The following is a 12,241-nucleotide window of genomic DNA, read 5'->3' as shown; positions in this document are numbered from 1 at the left end:
GTCACTCCTCTACTGCAGCCCTGCCTGAACCAGGTACATATAATTTTACACTGTCTAGTAGCTGCATCTTGAAGAAGGAAAAAGAATCGGGTGGAATTAATTTTAATATATTTTATTTACCCCACTCTATCCAAAATATCATCCTTTCGACATGTAATCAAGATAACAGTATCAATGAGATATTTTACATCTTTTTTTAGGGCTCTGGCTTTGAAACTTGGTGTGTAAATTAACAGCCCTTTTCAATTTGAACCCTTCAAGGATGCTTAATAGCCTCCATCCTGTAGTGAGTCTCTAATGGCTTCAGGGGCTGGCAGCAGCCATCCGGGCCCCTTGCCAAGAGTCTTAGGCACTGGTGTGGTTCCAGTGGTGCTAGGGAGGTGGGTGAATGGGGGGCCAGGCAATCGACCACCTCTAAGAAGAACCAAGATAATGTGAGAACCACCTTCTTATGATTACTGGGGTTTTCACCAGTGTCCCAGCCCACTGCCAAGGGTTGAGGTTTTGGGGTAACCCTGGGGATATAGAGTACTCAATAGCCAGTCCCCTCTGAAAAGAGCCAAAGCAAGACTGTGATTCCCCTCTTAGTGGTTTAGAGGTTGGCATGACAGGCCCGGGCCTACCAAGGTTCTCAAATAGGGGAGTTGGGGAACGAGGGCTGGGCAGCCAAGTAAGTCCCTGTGACAAAAACCAGGTAATTCCATAACTATTCTATAATGCCTTCAGTGGCTGGTCCCAGAGCCATGGAGCTGAGGCCCTGCTAGGTCACAGTGATGCGGGGAGCAGTAGCCAGCCAAGCAGCTGGGAAGGACCCGGGCAACATGGTGAGTTCTGGGGTTGGCACCAGGTGTCCAAGCCCCTTGCCAAGGGTCTCATGCACTGATTTTGCCCCTAGGACATGAACTAAGGGAGCAGGTAACAGTCAATCCCCTCTAGTAAGTAAATCCAAGGTGATGTGAGCTGGCTGGTCTCCCCTTCACTCTCTGCGCAGGGATACCCAGAACTCTGCCCACCAGAATCACCAGCCCCTCCTATTTGGGCCTGTGCTCCTTTCCCCAAGAATATCTTCAGCTGACTCCAATTGATGGCAACTAGGCACAAAGTATGTCCACTCTCAGATGGCCTATTCCAGACAGATAAGGCAGGGTGAGGTAGCAATTTTCCTCTGTTATATAAGTTCCAACATAATTTCCTCAATTTTGCTTCTGGCCTTAGAAGCCTACAACATTTGCCAATCCCTGATCTATCTAATGACTTTCAGGGGTTGTCCAAAGGTCAAGGCCCCTGCCAGGGATCCGAGGCCCCAGAGTGGCTCCTGTGATAAGGAAGAAGGGGACCAGGCAGCCAACCCGTTAAGAAGAGCCACGGCAGTATGCCCCTCCCCTCTAATGTTTTCTGGGACTGGCCCTGGAAGCTATGTTTCCTGCCAAGGTTTGAAGCACAGGAAGTCAGGGATGGGGCATGGCCTCAGCTGCAGACAACAGTGTAGTTCCTAAGGAACTGCTGGTGAAGCGCGAGTAAGAACTTTTCATGAGACCAGCCTCCCTCTCCTGTTTGTTGACAGAATGTTGAGTGGACAAGAGACGGCAGAATATTTCCTCTCCTAGTCAGGGGGTCTTTAAGTCAAAGGCCACTTATAAAATAGGGATCTATAACAGGCGTATGCCAACAGTAACCACGTAGGTGTGGGATTGTATTTTAATACACACTGTGTTCGTCTGCAAGGTCAGTGATTGGAGGATGGCAAAATGGCTCCTACTTTTTGGACGTAGTTCCAAGATGGAAGGAAGCTGTAAATGTGTGTGTGGTTTTGTTTTGTTTTGTTTTGTTTTTAATTTATTTATTTGTCAGAGAGAGAGAGAGAGCACAAGCTGGCAGAGTGGCAGACAGAGGCAGAGAAAAAAGCAGGCTCCCCGCTGGACAAGAAGTCCAATGTGGGACTCGATCCCAGGACCCCGGGATCATGACCCAAGCCGAAGGCAGCGGCCCAAACCAAGAGCTACCCAGGTGACCCTAAATGTGTGTTTTGAACCAAATTGGCTAGAATGAGGGGTTCCTTTTCTTGGGTGGGTGGAGGAGAGTACAGTGTCCTCTGAGTTGGAGAGCTGGGAAATCAGGTTATTAACAGGGAAACTTAAAAGTCATTACCTTGGAGAGGTCTGAGGTGGTTGGATATTAGCTCTGTTTGCAGAGTTGGCTTGGGAATGGAAGGCAGGGTATGGTGGGGATACTCTGGGCTTAAGGACTGTTGGAACAGATGTGGAGAAAGGGGCGAGGAATATACTAGTAGACCAGCTTTAAGTACCTAAAGCAATTGTGTAGCTCAATATATGTCTGCAGCCTCATGCTGAGGGCTTAAAGAAGTCAGACACTAGCAGTGAGATGGGGGTGTTCAGGCTGAAAGAAGATGTATGAGGAATGCTCAGAAAATGTCGGGTGTTAGAATTTCCAGCTCAGAAGGTATCCAGAGGCTGATGGCTCTCCTCGACCAGGAGTCAGGTTTAGCAAATTCAGGGCCAAACCCCTAAAAGGGGGAAAGAAAAATTACTAGGCTGTCAAAAGTGAAATGACCAGTGGAGGTGGGTCATGGGCATAAGAGGAATAAGGGCTCCCTGAGGCTGGAAGAAGACTCTGGGAAGGGCCAAGCTGCAGTGAGGATAGCTCAGAGCTCAGGAGTGGCCCAGTTTGGAGCTGAGATTGCGTGGAAGGAGAGGGAGGTGGGTCGGAGGAGGAGCTTAGGGATTGCATCACAGAGGTGTGGAAGACATTTGTCACAGGCCAGGTTATGGTCTGAGTTATGGCTTGGCCTGTGGCAACAGGGAGGATAGCAGCGGAGGCATGGCTCCAGGAAGCCAGGATGCTGGCTGAGTCATCAATAGGATATCGAAGTGACTATGGATGGCCCCCAGCAGGATGGAGATGCTTTTTGCAAAGTGAGAGCATCTTTCAAGGAGTACAGGTGGTAGGTAACATATTGTACATGGCAAGACTGGCAACAAGAGCTGTGAAGTAGCATTTGAACTCATAGGATTGGATGGAGCAATTTTCTGTTCTCCCTGTGATGAAGGCAGACATGGGGATGGGAAGACCAGGGAAGTTTCAATCATGTGAGATGGTGAAGGGTGAGATCCAGAAAAGCCTTGGCTGAGCAGAAGAGTTCTTCATTCCAAACTCAAGAGTTTATGGGAGTACAGGAGGCCTTTTGCTTAGTGCTCACTATTTAAATTCACTCTCTTACCTTTGACCTTGATCAGAGAGAAGCCCTTGTTCCCAGGGTGGAAAAGAGAGCAGAAAGGTTACGGATGTATCTATTGTTGCTTGTAGAAATGATTGAGCCAGATGTCAAAGAGGAGGAATTAATTACACTATATAGATATAATTCTTTATAATTACTACAAATCTGGTCTGTCTAGAGTAAAATGTCCTGTGTTTCAGGAGGCTGAAGATACATCTCTGTGCACTTGAGCTCTTTTGGAACGAAGAGGCACCAAACCTAAAGCTTCAAACAACCATGAAATTCTCACAACTGGTGACTACATGTACTTTTTTTTTTTTAACCATGACATTTTTTGAGTGCAATATTTGCTTTCCATTTCCATAAAACCCATTTAACCTCTGGGTTCCCAGTGCTTTCGTCTGGCTTGTTCACTCTTCAATGCAGAAGACTTACAATCTCAAAGAATCTATTTATGGTTGTCATATATGATTGATCCAAGTTTATTCATGACTATTGTTCAAGTTTATAAGGTTTGTTTTTATTAAAGCTACTAGAGATGGCACGAGTTCTTTCTGTAAGTAAAAAATGTCCTACTCAAGTAGTTTACTGGCTATTTCACAAGCCTGTGTGTCAAGAAGAACCACTGCTCAATCAGGATCTTACCAGCCACTAGAAGAGGCTCCGAAGACATTCTTGGTTCAAAGCTTCCTCTATTCTATCTGGTTTTCCTCCTGGGTTAAATCACAGAGTAGTCTGGCTATAACTAAATGAGAAGTAAATCTCCCACAACATCATGTTTATTCAAGGGTGACCCACCCTGGTTATTGGCTAATAAAGTACCTTTTCTTTTGTCATGGCAGTTTTCCTCCAATATAGATTAATATGTCTGCTTTCTTAGTGTCTCAAATATTTAACTTCAGCCATGTCAAGATAATAGTTCATTGAGTTTTGGAACAGATACCCAAGGAATCCAAGATAGTCAGGACACCTGGGTGGTACTGTCAATTAAACATCTGATTCCTGGTTTTGGCTCAGGTCGTGATCTCAGGGTTGTGAGATCAAGCCCCATGTTGGGCTTTGTGCTCGGTGGAGAGTCTGCTTGAGCGTTTCTCTCTTCCTCTTCCTTTGCCCCTCCCCCTCTAAAACAAGTAAATAAAACTAAAAAAAAAGAAAAGATAGTCTAAGCATTCTTCAAAGCCATGATCTAAAAAGTTGCTGTGCCACCGATGCAGGCAATGTAATCATGTAATGATCGAGCTAATGACTGAATACCTACTATGAGGATTTTTCAGGTCAGGCAGTATCTGAACACTCTAGAGCATTATCTCAGGGGAGAGACCTTAGGCACAGGCCAAGCAGCTTGGGTGATGATGCATTTACGCTCCAAGCAAATACATATGCATGCATCTACTTCTTATAGCTAAGCACACCGTAAATGACCTACAGACACATCAGATATAATAGGTCAGTAAACAGTATATAAGAAACTGCATTAATATATAGACGCCTTTTAGTCAAGGCCTGGTCAGGAAAAGAGACTCAGCACAGAAAGAATTGAGTGTAAGGAATTGGCTGACAGATCCTGGAGGCAGGTGCTGGTGCCTCTGCATCTCTGAGCAGGGACTGCTGCCCAGCTGCTGCTGGTACTGGGCCACCCAAGTGGGGGCAGCACAGGAAAGACTCAGACATCTGAAGAAAGCACACCAGCTGTCATGGCTGGTGACTCTGAGAGAGCGTGGTGAGGTTGGTTCTGGGAGTCTGGAAAGAGGTGGAACCAACTGCCACCGTCTGGGGTGAACAAACAGTTGCTGGGATGACAGTCATAAGAACCAGACTCAAATTATGATACAAGCTTCAACACAACAGTAGCTTTCTAGTCTCCCTCTAGTGCCCCCTAGTGGAAGAACCTAGACAGGAGCCAGCTAGCAAAAGAGAAAGGTGATTCGCAGGTGCCAGCGGGATACCACACAGCGGAATGAGAAGGTTGGTCAAGAGGTGAGAGGCAAGAGCTTAGCAACCCAAACAAGATGCAGGGGAGGGAAGTGAAGCGGTAAATTAGGTTACTGTGTTCTGCTTATTACCATTACTTAAATTCACAACGATCCTAGGGGCTTTCTTAAATCAATGAATTGAATTTGTTCTGCTCACCTAGTGTTCCAAAGTCAGATTTTTTAAAATTTAATTTAATTTTTTCAGTGTTCCAAGACTCATTGTTTATGCATCACATTCAGTGCTCCATGCAGTAAGTATCCTCCTTAATACCCACCACCAGGCTCACCCAACCCCCCACCTCCCTCCCTTCCAAAACCTTCTGTTTGTTTCTCAGAGTCCACAGTCTCTCATGATTCGTCTTCCCCTCCGATTTTCTCCAATTCACTTTTCCTTTCCTTCAACCATACACCAAAAGTCTTACTACAAACTGATGCCAGAAATTTTTCTGAGCCCTAAATCAATAAAGTAAAATAACCATTCTGGGCAAAGAGAAAGAATTATCAGACTGAGTTCATTCTAACCTTCTGCACAAAGCCTAGCCCTGCTTTTGTGGATTGGTAGTTATACATTTGAAAATGACAACTAGCAAGACCCAGGTGCTGACAGGAGGCTAAATTGCCCTTTAGAATTATCTTTTCTGCCACCTCCCAGTACTTTACCACTTACCTAAAAGAAGGCAAAATAATAGGTTCTTTTGTTTCCAGTACCTATAATGTGCATTTCCAGGTTTGTTTTGGAGTACGGCTGTGAAGTCTTTCAGCACTGACATAATTCCCTTCCTATCCAATTGTGAAGTGTTCTTTGAGCAATGTAATTGTTCCCCACTGCAATTCTTACAGCAGTGTGTCAGCATGCCAATCACTTATTCTTCTTCCAGTTCTGATTGTTCCCTGCTGTGTTAACACCCAGAATGAGTACTTCCAGCTGTTGAAAGATGTCAGCATATTTATATGAACTACTTCATGGCTCCTAGGGAAATTTCCTGAAGCAAAGACCAGTAGGTTCCTGATTCTATGAAGATATGACTGGACTTGCATTTAATTTTCTTTCAGGTCAGTAATAGTATTAAGTATTTCAAATGGCATATGTGAGTACATAGTGTCATTTTATCTTAACTGGGCTTTGGTCACATCCATCCCAAACAGTAGAATATACATATTCAAAATCTCTTCTGGAAATGAGAAAGTTTGTTTCATGGTAGGTTCCTCTAAGAGATCTGAAGAGAGGATTTGTTGAAATGTTTCTGGCTAACACAAATTCACTAAACTTTTTCTGATATTTCAAATTTCCCTTTGTATTTAGTTTACATGCCCATTTCCCTAAGATTGCTAAATGTTCTCATAATCTGAGTGTATCACATGTTTCGCTGCACTGATTGGGTCTCTTGAAGTATCGTGACTGGAGTGGTTAATCCCCCTGTTGTGGGTTGAATTTTGTCCCCCAAAGAGGTATGCTGGGATTCTAGCACCTGGAACCTGTGAATGTGACCTCATTTGGATAAATGGTCTTAAAATGGATGTTACAACGAGGTCATACCAGAGTAAGGTGGGCTCTTAATCCAATAGGACTGGTGTTCCTAGAAGAAGAGGAAAAGAGACACAGAGAGAAGGCCATGGGAAATCAGAGGCAGTGATTAGCCATAAGTTAAGGAATATTAGGGGCTTCCAGGAGCTAAAAGAGTCAAGAAAGGATGCTCCACCTATAGAAGCTTTGCAGAAAACACAGCCCTGTTGAGGCTTTGACTTTGGACTTTTGACCTCCAGAACTGTGAGAGAGTACACTTCTGTTGTTTGAAACCACCCAGTTTGTGGTCCTTTGTTCCAGCAACACCAGGAAACTGATGCACCTCCCCAGTCTTCTAAATAAAATTCCAGAGTAGTGGGGTTCTTTGTCTTTGTTTCAATATCCCTGTCTCTATTTTCTTCTAAGTTATTGTCTTCAGTGTTAGAGGGATCTTCCCTATCTTTGCTTCATTTGGACACAAGGACAGAGGATTCTTAGATAAACTCCTCAAAGAACACTCCAGGCTGATGGCTGGTGGCCCCCTCTTTGCATGCACTGGCTAATAATCATGGGGCATCCTGGCAGCTGGTGCAGCATCAGACTTATCTTCACTGGAGATGCACTGGGGACAGCGTTCATACCCACTTAGTTAGTCACCACTAAGAAAAGCCCAGAAACAGATTCTGGGAACCCCAGCATCTTCACCCCATCCAATGAACTTGATTCTCATCCCCTTTGGATTTGCAATCCTGTACTGCAGTTCTGCACAAGGCTGCTACTCCATAACAAGCAGCATGGCCGTCTTGCCATAGCACACCTCTCTCTCCTGCAAATGCAGAGGGTTTTAGCCTTCAGAGCACAACCCCCAGGCCTGCTCCTTCTGATGTGTGAGCCCCTTAATTTCACCTAATTGAGACTACTCTGGCCATCCATCCCACTTTTGCACCAGATAATTCCTTAATCTTGTGCCTATATCATCAGTTCTACCTGAGAATATCAAGATGCTGAATGTATCTATGATTTCAAAGTTAGGTTATACCAAAGTAGTCATTGCAGTGTAATGTCCAAACCAGCACCCTTTTTTAGGGTAAAAGGAGATGTTAAAAATAGTTAAAATTCTAGAGATGCCTGAGTGGCTCAGTCGGTTGAGTGGCTGGCTGCCTTCGGCTCGGGTCATGATCCCAGTGTCCTGGGATCAAGTCCTGCATTGGGCTCCTTGCTCCACGGGGAGCCTGCTTCTCCCTCTGCCTCTGCCTGCCACTCTGCCTGCCTGTGCTCTCTCTATCTCTCTGACAAATAAATAAATAAAATATTTTAAAAAATAGTTAAAAACCTATAACTTTTTGAAACAATGTTGACTTTTATTAAATCGTTGGACCTAAAATTGTTTTACTTAAACTTTTTAAAATGACATCTTTTCTAGAAAATAAAACCCATTTACATGAAAGAAGAATGAAAACTTTAAACTGACAGTTAAACATTTAAAAATAACATAGAGAACTATTGTCTGGTATACATTCACAGCTGTTAACAAATTTTTTAACCATTATCTGTCACTGTATTTTTCTGAAAAAATTATTTATTTCAATATGATATTATTTCTAATATTCAGCCCGCAATCAAAGTTGTATATTATGATAATGAACTTGGAATGGGTTGCTCAATTGACTCCTCTGTTGGTCATCATAGTTTTAATTGTGAAAATAAACTCTTTAGAGGTGCTGAAATATTGGGTAAGATCAGAGCACATCTGCTAAATGTAGGATATTCTAAATTTTATTTTTTGAAATAAAAATGCACAAATATCACCCCCAGATATTTTCAATATGTTTTATTTTATCTCTAGTGCTTACCTTTCTTCAACAAATATTTTTCCAAGATGAAATTGATTAAATAAATTGTCTCTGATGTTTTTGAATATTTCACTAAATTTAAATGCTTCAGAACTGTAGGCTTCACAATTTCAATACTTTCTAATATAGGCTGTAAATGCATCCATTTAAAAACAAGAGTTGCAGCCAGTGATTTTTCAAACAAGCCAACACATTCCCAAACACAAATATAGAACTTACAAATTGAATCTTGACAAAAAAATAAAAGACATGTACATTGGAGTGGAAATGACAAAACTATTCCTATTTGCAGGTGATGGAAGTGTCTACGTAGACAATCCAAAGGAATTTTTTTTTTTTTTAATTCCTAGAGGGGGTGGGTTTCGCCATGTTGCAGATTAAAAGGAGAACACACAAAAATCAATAGCTTTTCTATGTATACACAACAAGCATGTGAGAACCAAAATTAAAAGCACAATGCCATTTCTAATTGCTCCAAAAAAAAATGGAATACTTCAGTATAAATCCAATAGATAAAGGATCTGCACGCTGAAAATTACAAAATGCTGATGACAGACATCACAGAAGACCTAAGTAAATGGAGAGAGATGACATACTCATGGATTGGAAGGCCCGACACAGTAAAGATGTCAGTTATCTCCAAATTGATCTTATAAGTTTAATGTGGTTCCTATCAAATTCCCAAGCTTATTCTGAAATGTATATTTAAAGGAAAGGACCGAGAATAGCTAAAATAGCATTTTGAAAAAGCAAAATGAAGTGAGAGAAATCCCTTTATCTGATGTGAACAATAATTAAGATGGTGTCATATTAGTGGACAGTGAGACACAGACCAATGACACAAAATAGAGAACCCAGACATGGATCCACACAGATGTGCCCGATTGATTTTTGACGAAGGTAAAGAGAAAAAACAGCCTATCAACCAATTATGTTGGAGCAATTGGCATACAGAGGCAAAAATAAAATGAACTTTGTCCTAACCTTCACACCTTATATAAAAATTAATTCAAAATGTATCAAGGCTTTAAATGTAAAACATGAAATCATAAAACTTTTAGAAAAGAAAAAAAAACAAAATGGTTTTTAGACCTGAAGGAGGCAAAAAGTTCTCAGACTTGACACCAAAAGTATAATCTATAAAGGGGGAATTTGATTAAATGGATGTTGACAATATTAAAAACTTTTTCTTGGCCGAAGACCCACTTTAGAAATTGAAAAGATAAGCTACAGGGTGGGGGGGAAATATTTGCAAACCACATATTCCACAAACTTTCTGTAGGAAGAATATATAAGTAATTCTCAGCACACAACAGTAGAAAAAAAAAATCAACTCAGTTAGAAATTGGACAAAATAAGGGTGCCTGGGGGGCTCAGTCAGTTAAGCCTCTGACTCTTGGTTTCTCTCAGGTCGTGATCTCAGGGTCATGAGATTGAGTTCCCCCATCAGGCTCTACACTCAGCACAGAGTCTACTTAAGACTTTCTCTCCCTCTGCCTTTTCCCACCTCTGCTCTCTGTGTCTCTCTAAAATAAATAAATACTTTAAAAAAAGAAAATGGGCAAAATGTATGAACAGATATTTCACTGAGGAAGATACATAGATGGTAAATAAACACATGAAAAGATATGCAACTCATTAGCCATTAGATGCATGAAAATTAAAACCACAATGGGTTATTACTACACACCTGTCAGAATTATTAAAATTAAAAATAGTGATCACACCACCTGCTGGTCAGGATGAAGAGAAAATAGATTTTCATACGTTGCTGGTGTGAATGTAAAACAGTACATCCACTCTGGAAATTAGTCTGGCAATTTCTGTTAAAATGAAACATGCAGTTACTGTATGACCCAGTCATTGTACTCCAGGGAATTTATCTTTTAGGAAAATAAAAATTATGTTCACACAAAAGCGTGTTCACAAATGTTAATAGCAGTTTGTTTGTTTGTTTTTCAAATTCACCAAACATAGAAACAACCCAGATGTCTTTCAATGGATAAAAGCTAAACAAACTTCAGTACATTCAGGACTACTAGTCAGTAATGAAAAGGAGCTAACTATTGATAACACAAGCGGGGGATGACACTGAGTGAAAAAAAATAATTTTGAAAGACTACACACTGTAAAATGGTGACATCACATTCTAGAATATTCTTTTTTTAAAAAAAGGTTTTCTTTATTTATTTTAAAGAGCGAGAGTGAGCGAGCATGAGGGGGGCGGCAAGGAGGGCAGAGGGAGAGAGAGAATCTGAAGCAAACTCCCTGCTGAGTGCAGAGCCAGACTCGAGGCTCCATCCCACCACCATGAGATCATGACCTGAGCCAACCTATGGGTCAACCATATGGGTCTACCCTATGGTAGACGCTTACCTAACTAAGCCACCCAGGCAACCCAATATTCTAGAATATTCTTGAAATTACAAAACTTAATGCTTTCCAGGGATTAGGAATGGCAGAGCAGGTGTAACTACAAAAGAAGTGGCACAAAGCAGACTTTCAGTGAAGAAATAATTCTGTATCTTGATTATGGTGGTGATTCCACAAAGCTGCATGTAATAAAGTTTCATAAAACTATACAGACACGCAAATGAACAGATGTGAAACTGCAGAAATCTGAGTAAGTGCTTTTGTACCAATGATGATTTCCGGGCTTTGATATTGTACCATAGGTATTTACCGTGTTACCACTGAGGGATGATGACGGAAGGGGGCACAGAACATCCCGGCACATGTTTGTTGCAATTTCCTGTGAACCTAGAATTATTTTACAGTAAAAGGGTTAAGGAAAATAAATCTCCTGCACTGGTTGAGCTCTCATTCCCTCCAGCAGTTATAGGAGTGATTCAATTTCTCCACATCTTTGTCAATATTGAGTGTTGTCACTCTTTTCTATTGTAAGCGCTCTGATAGGTTGACTTATTCTCTTGCTTTTGTGGGGTTAAATTTCTATTTCATCCTATTTGCAAGCTTTATTTTAAATCATTGCATTTTTTTGCCAGAAGTTGAAGTATTTTGGCACTTCATTGAATGTATTGATTAAAGTTTCCCAACTGGTTTTTAAAACAACCAAAATGTAGAAAGCTTGATTGCAAATATTTAGTACCACTGTAGGACCCATAGGTTGATCTACAAAGTATTTGTTCAAAGGTTCAAACATTTTTAAAAGCCACTTGACAGGGTAGCAAAGGGAACAGTATATACTGTCATGCTGAAATATTTTATTGTAGGCAACAAAAGTTTCATTACACATCTTAATTCAGGTAAGTCTGACTGAATGACTACAAATTGAAAATTCTGAAAAATCACAATGTCCGTGTCCGTTGGTAGGATGTTACATCTTTTTTGGACCCCCAGTATACCCAAATCTTGAGGCCTGCTGAAGGAAGGTCAGGTTTTACTTCTGGATCCCACAAATCAATGGTTGTTTCTAAAGTCACGTCAGATACCAAAGTCCACTGGGATGACCTCAGAATTTGTCATTAAAGTAACAGAGAAGCTTCATCAGATAAAACTTTCCCAAGAGGCCAACCTTCAGAAAATGTCAGTGCATGCAACTGAAGAACTGTGTGGGCTGGTGAAAAATCCTGCTTTTTTGTATGTTTACAATATAAATGGGGTCTGCCTGCAATGATTGAAGAGAAGGGAAATGACCTAGTGTCTGTCGTCATCT

General features: G+C 41.5%; 1 long non-coding RNA gene across 1 annotated transcript in view; it reads left to right on the top strand.

Moving 5' to 3' along the window:
• The window catches only part of LOC125103291 (uncharacterized), an 85,536-nt gene that overhangs the window by 50,060 nt on the left and 23,235 nt on the right, over positions 1-12,241 (top strand). The gene's annotated exons all lie outside the window — the stretch shown is intronic.

Source organism: Lutra lutra, chromosome 6 (genome assembly GCF_902655055.1).
Source record: "Lutra lutra chromosome 6, mLutLut1.2, whole genome shotgun sequence".
In the NCBI taxonomy this organism is placed as follows: Eukaryota; Metazoa; Chordata; class Mammalia; order Carnivora; family Mustelidae; genus Lutra; species Lutra lutra.
Note: the sequence above shows the minus strand (reverse complement) of the source record. Positions and strands in the feature narration are given on the sequence as shown.